Raw genomic sequence first — 6,416 nt, 5'->3', positions numbered from 1 at the left:
ATATATACAAATTTTTTTTTTTTTTTTTTTCGGAAGAGATAGTTCTGTTTTTGTTATATATGCATATTATATAATATTTGATCTATATATTATGCTAATAATATTTTTGTCCGCTAAATTAATGTTAAACGCAGTAACATTTATAATGTTTATATGTGTCTAAGACTAAAAATATATATGTGTGTGAGTGTATATATGTCACGTGTATATATATGTATATATATATATACATATACATATATATATATGTATATATATATATATGTATATATTTACGGTTCATACAGGTACAGCGAGCGTGCATGGATATTATTCAATTGTATGTATGTATGTATTATGTATGTATGTCTCTCCCATCCTCCTGTGAGATTTTGCTTGCCTTTTCGAGAGCTGTCGATGCTGGTCGCACAGCTAAATCAACAAACAGAACTCAGTCATAATATATAAATGCAGCCCGCCATCGCTCGCTCGTTCCATGCTCCGTGTTCCGTTTGTACCGCGTTATTTCTATTATTAATCTTTAATCCTCCCGCGCCAGGTTGCACCTTGCATTTGTCCGTCTATTTCGATGCATTCTCGATATTCTCGATTCGAGTAATTTTGACAACAGTAGAATAAACGAAGATCTCTCATGGAACGATAATTTTGTCAATGCAACAATAGCCGACAACGGTGGAACCACCCTTTAGATCCTAAATTTTCCCGCAACGTTTACTCTCCCCCTCTCGCATTATCACCGAGAGGGGGGGAACATTCGAAATGCGAGATGGAAAATTTAGAATGTTAAAGGCTCCTCCATATCGTTGTTGCCCCTTCTTGCAAGAGAAAAGAAACGATAAAGGGGACGAGGCCGGGGGGAAACTCGCGTCGCAGAGGACGTGCCGAAGGAGATGTCTCGCGACCGAGGCCTGCGGTCGCGGGACACCCGTCGACTTCCGGGCACGACTTCCGGCACCGAGCGCGAATCTCCCAGCGACTTCGATCCTTTGTTATAATAGATCGCGAAGGAAAAATCGCGCGGACGACGACGACGCAGCGTACGTCTGCGTCGACGTCGCGATATGGCGTCATTTTTCTCGCTTTGGCTTTTTAAAATCGAGAGTTCTTTGAAAAGACTAAAATTTCTTTCCAAAAATATTCATTTCCGGATTTAAATTTTCTCCTCCCTCTAATTCTCGCTTCGCTCGAGCGGCGGCTGCATGAAAGTCGAAGACAAACATAAATGCGAGAGAAAGAGAAAACAAACGATGGAAATTGAAGGGTCGGAAAGAAGAAGAAGAAGAAGAAGAAGAAGAAGCTGCGCCTATAAAATGTAGACAATTAATATTTCTGTACATATGCACATGAAGTTGATCGATCGTTTCATCCACCAAGTCAGTCAATCGAAAGCAATTGACGAAAGGGCTCAGCTGGGTGATATCTAGGATGGGGGGCAGGTCGAATCAATCAGGGAACGAATTGACTGAACCAAAAACGCAAAGGCAAGTCGTGTTAAATGTCATCGGCAAAGTGTCATAGCGTGAATAGAGAGAAGTTGAGATTTCTCAAAAAATAAAGACGGTATTGATCTTTTATTTTGAAAAGCAATATTCAATTATTCGAAATTGTATTTTATCGAGAATCAATTTTCTGTTTTGAAGCAAATGTAGCGCGTTTATCAACATATTTTATTTTCTCTGATATCGCTATCGCACTGCGACAGAATCGACTCTCGATAAAACTAAAAGTTTTGATTCTTAAAAATTATATATTTTTGATTCTGATAGTTTAAGGAAAGATTTTTCCAAGAGAGATAATAAAAGATTTTTTTTTTTAAATTTAATCTCGAGATTCGAAAATGCAAGAATTTCAAGGATCGAAAGATTCTAAAAAGAACTCCTTTCTATTCACGCGCGTTTCCGCTTCCGTGTGTATGTATTGTACTGTGTGTATGCGTGTTATAGGTGTAATAGATAAAGACAAAGATCATATAGGGGGGTCAATGTATGTCTCGAACCATTACAACAATGTCATAGTATAATCTGGTTTCAGAAACATGTGTAGTTATCATAGATGGAATTATATTTTACGAAACACCGAAACTGAGAGACTCACAAGCAGGAAGAGGAGGGTGTTTTCCTTCGTTTAGAGTTGACCGATCTCACGTTAACATTGCGCATCTGGTAGTCTGCAATGCAAAACACACTTTGGTAGGGTCAGGGACGGACGACGGCCTTCGACGAGATGACGAGAAACGGGAAGGACGACACTTCTCTCTCTCTCTCTCTCTCTCTTTTTTTTTCTCTCTCACTCTCTTTCTCTCTCTTCCATTCTCTCAATTCGCGATATTTTGTTCCATTTCTCTTTGTCTCTCTCTCTCTCTTTCACTCTCTCTCTTTCTCTCTCTCTCTTTCATTCTCTCTTGTCGCCTTTGTTAAAGTTAATTCGACCGGATTCACGAAGAAGCACTGTCGGATAATTAAGTGGCGCGCCTTAGTGAAAGAACCTTCTTTTGTGATGCCATTAAATTGAAAATTAATAGTAAAATTAAACGTTTTTACAAGAATGTTGACTGACAAAGTATTCAAAAAATATAATGAAAACATTATAAACATTTTATTTAATTATCTGTGTTATAGTTATGCTGTCGAAAAAGTCACAGAATAAGATTCTTCTATCGAGATCGATTTGTAGGGCCTGCTTAAATATCCGACGATGATTCTCTCACTTACACTCTCTTTCTCCCTCTCTCTCTCTCTCTTTTCTTTCTCTCTGGTCGTCATTTCTCCCGTTCCCTTTTTCTTCTCTGTTTTGCACTCTCCTTCGCTCTCTTTTTACTTTATCTCGACACTCCGTCTCTATCTTTCAATTCATCTTTGTCTCTTAGATCGAGACGGCGCGCACGCATCCTTTCTCTCGTCGATTTTTTTTTTTTTTTTCATTCGCGTTCTCTTTTGCCACCCGATAGAGAAAGCGACGGTAGACACCGGGTTTGATAATCACGATTGATAACGACATAATTCGCATCGCGAAAAGAAGCGAATAATTTTTTTTCCAATTTAGAGAACAGTTAAAAGTTTGATTTGATTAATTGATTAATGTAAATTTATGTTTTATTTATAAAATTACAAGTGTGAGTGATAAAGATAAATATTACAATAAATAAAATATATCTGCGATTTTTGTCTGATCAAGCACGACTGTAACTCCTGATTTCACGTCTGACCGTAAGGCGGTCGCAACTACTTTCTTTTCGTCTGACCACACCGCGACTGTAACTCCTTAAACCGCGGTATTTCGACGTCGCTTTCCGTATTTGTTTTTTTTTTTTCCTTCCGTTTCTTTTCCTCCGCGAGGAAAGCAAAGGTAGGAAAATGGTGGCGAAAGAGAAATCACGAGGATTGGTGATAGGGGAGCATTAAATCTGCTCGCCATTGAGATAAAGTGGGACAGGTCGCGTTGATCGGAGAGCGAGAAACGTAAAATCAAGTGGCCCCCGTCGCTCTCTTGCCTCAGGTACCAAACTACAGTAGAAGTCCACTCTAAATTCGAAACGAAATCAATGAGCCGAACCGAGCGGCCGCCATTCGCAAAAGCAGAGAGAATTCAAGAGTCCTCTCTAATCTGATCTGTCCGGTTCGATCGGTCAAGCTCTTGATCTTGATGGCCGCATCCTTTTGGCTCTCTAGCGGGATCCGACGATCCGCGCCGGCCTAAGAAGAAATTCCGAGGCTCGAGAACCTGGTATCCGACGATCCGAGGATCCCTAGGAAGGATCCGCGGACTTGAGATTCCAAGAACTTGATGGTTGAAAAAAAATTTCAATACTTGAAAATCCAAGAATTCTCGAGAGTCTCAAAAATGAGAGATTCGAGGATTCGGGGATGATTCAAGCGCTTTTTTTCCGGTCGGTCTTCGAAGATCTCCACGGGGTTTCTCGTTAAGAAACTTTTACAAATTAACACTTTACATAATAATTAATGAATTAACTTAATTATTATCTCAGATATGATTGTCGAAATGAAATTTTTTTTTCGTCGGACACTCGAGGACGCCCGGCCTTTCTAGTCCTGAAAAGAAAATCGTTATACGCTTTTCTGTGACAGGATGTGCGGGGAGCGCATATGCGTGTGTCTCTGTATATGTATGTATGCGTGAGTATATGTGATGTACGCACACATATATCGGGAGCGTTGTCGATGCATGCCCGTATTTAGTCCACGCGAAAAGCGATCGGGGGACGTAAACGGACGTAAACGGGAATAAAAAGAGCTGAATATCTCTGTCGGGGGCCGACGATTCGTGCTCGTCCTCGTCGTCGTCCTCGTCCTGCGCGCGCGTCCATCGACACAGGACGCGCGGGATGCACTTGCAGCCGATATATTTTCCGCTCGCCTGCATTCGTCGTCGTTTCTCTCTCTCTCTCTCTCTCTCTCTCTCTTTCTCTTTTATTTTTTACTGCGAGACGAACGATTAAAAAGAGATGATAGGGATGCGGAGGCGGGGATTCGAGCGATCGGGAAGCTTTTTGGAACTCGCTCCATGCCCGATTAGTCGCCTGAGGCATTATCGAATCGTGAGTCAAATCGCGATATATCATGTCTTAATCTTTCTTATTAAAAAAAATTATATTATAATATTAAATTTAAAAAAATATTAAAGAAAAAGAATTATGTTGTTACGAAAAAAATGCTAAATAGTATTCGAATAAAATCAAGCATTGTGCATTAGAAAAAATTAATATGGCATATTTAATCAAATTTAATATATCATAAGCACATTATTTCATCATTAATTCACTTTCGAATAGATTTGACGACTTAGGCGTCGTATAATCTCGTGAGATATCTTTTTAAATATTTTAAATATTCTAAACATGTCACAATAGGAAAAAGCGTATGTGACATGCGTTGAAGAACGTTGTCGTGACGAGAATGTAACGTGATTGCGGAGCCTTTTCAAGTTTCGTGTTGTGCATCTTCGATGCCGCATTCAATAGAGCCGACGGCGTTTTAATTAACTGTAAAATTAATGTCCCTTGGTCGAATTGTTAATTAAAATCCGTCGCCGTCGACTGTTTATTGAATCGCGACCGATTCTTGTCCGTGTAATAAAACGCACGTCGTCGAGTCAAGCGACGCAAACAAACCGAGTGTCCGTCATTCTTGTCATCTTACGAGTCGAAAATAAGTCGGGTAAGGGGGGACAGAGGGAATAAGAGGGAAAGATGGAATAAAAAGTTGAGACTATTTTTCAGAGTCCTCTTTCTTTGCTCGCGCGACGCGCGACCCGATTATTTTCGTCCGGGTGTGGAATAAAAAATCAAGCTTCGCGTCTATCATTCGCGATTCGATCTCGTATGATTACAGTCGTCATTTTGCCGTTTCAGCATTTCGGCAAAAATATCTCAGCGAAGAAATGTCATTTCAGGATGGTGAAAAGATAGCGATTTGTTTAATCGATCGTATTAAATTTTCCGCAAGCGATATTTATTCTTCGAGTCAAATATGAATATAAAAAATTATTAAAAATGCGTTTTAATTATTGAGGTAAGCTGTTTGAAGATTTTCTATGATGCCTTCTATAATCGATTTAGATAAAAAAAAAAAAAAAAATCGATTATTCATGTGACTGATTTTAAATGCAAAAAAGTTAGATGTAGTTTAAAGAAAACTTTTACTTGTGTCCTTTTAATTCGTCGATTTCTCAGAAGAAATTTAGGGGAGTTTTTTTTAACTCGTGGAAGAAATTTAAGAAAAATTCTTTTCACGAGAAATTACTAAATTGATGCTTCATTCGGAAAGATTCCAGGTTCCAAGAAATGTATAAGAACTGTATATAAAAGAACTGAATATACTTGATGAATTTCAAGGATCCTCAAAACATGAGGATTTTCGAGGAAAAATCGTGCCATGTAAAATTCGAGCTTTTATGATTTCCCTAGAATTTAGAAATCGGAGAAATTGCGAAAACACACAAGTATCGAAGCTGCGATCATCGTCGAAGTCTTTCCTCGCAACGGGAAAGAGGATCGCGGGAAAAGAGAAACGTCATTATTACACCCTTCTCCCATCTATCTCCATCTCCCTTTCTATCCCGCGCTGACAGCAATTCTCTCTCGCGCCATTATCGAATCCGATCGGACGCAGCAGGAGAAAGAGAGAGAAAGAGAGAGAAAGAGTCGATTACCTTTGACGGAACCACCTGTTCGGCGTTATCCTCTTTTTTCCTTAAGCGACGCCCGAATTCGTTTTATGGCTCGCATCCGCATCGCATACTCTATAAAGCGGCAAAGTGGTCGGTCGGTCGCGGATAGAGAAAAGCGAAGGGAGAGGAGAGACGAGAGGCCCCGTTGCATCCAAAGGGGGTTGGAACGTCGAGCGCGGCGCGTTGTGAGGGAGAGGGAGGAATTTAAAAGTAATTTTGACGTCGGAAAG

The 6,416-nt window shown here is 39.9% G+C and overlaps 1 protein-coding gene and 1 long non-coding RNA gene across 2 annotated transcripts in view; one reads left to right on the top strand and one right to left on the bottom strand.

The window, feature by feature from the left end:
* LOC115241870 (hepatocyte nuclear factor 6) overlaps window positions 1–6,416 on the bottom strand; it is a 71,609-nt gene that overhangs the window by 25,217 nt on the left and 39,976 nt on the right. The gene's annotated exons all lie outside the window — the stretch shown is intronic.
* Window positions 1–6,416, top strand: part of LOC115241879 — an 8,785-nt gene that overhangs the window by 609 nt on the left and 1,760 nt on the right. The window contains exon 2 of the long non-coding RNA XR_003884979.1: window positions 3,419–3,423. This is a non-coding gene — a long non-coding RNA (uncharacterized LOC115241879). The remainder of the gene's footprint in view (window positions 1–3,418; window positions 3,424–6,416) is intronic.

The sequence above is a fragment of the Formica exsecta genome, unplaced genomic scaffold (genome assembly GCF_003651465.1).
Source record: "Formica exsecta isolate Colony F162 unplaced genomic scaffold, ASM365146v1 scaffold120, whole genome shotgun sequence".
NCBI classification, from domain to species: domain Eukaryota; kingdom Metazoa; phylum Arthropoda; class Insecta; order Hymenoptera; family Formicidae; genus Formica; species Formica exsecta.
Note: the sequence above shows the minus strand (reverse complement) of the source record. Positions and strands in the feature narration are given on the sequence as shown.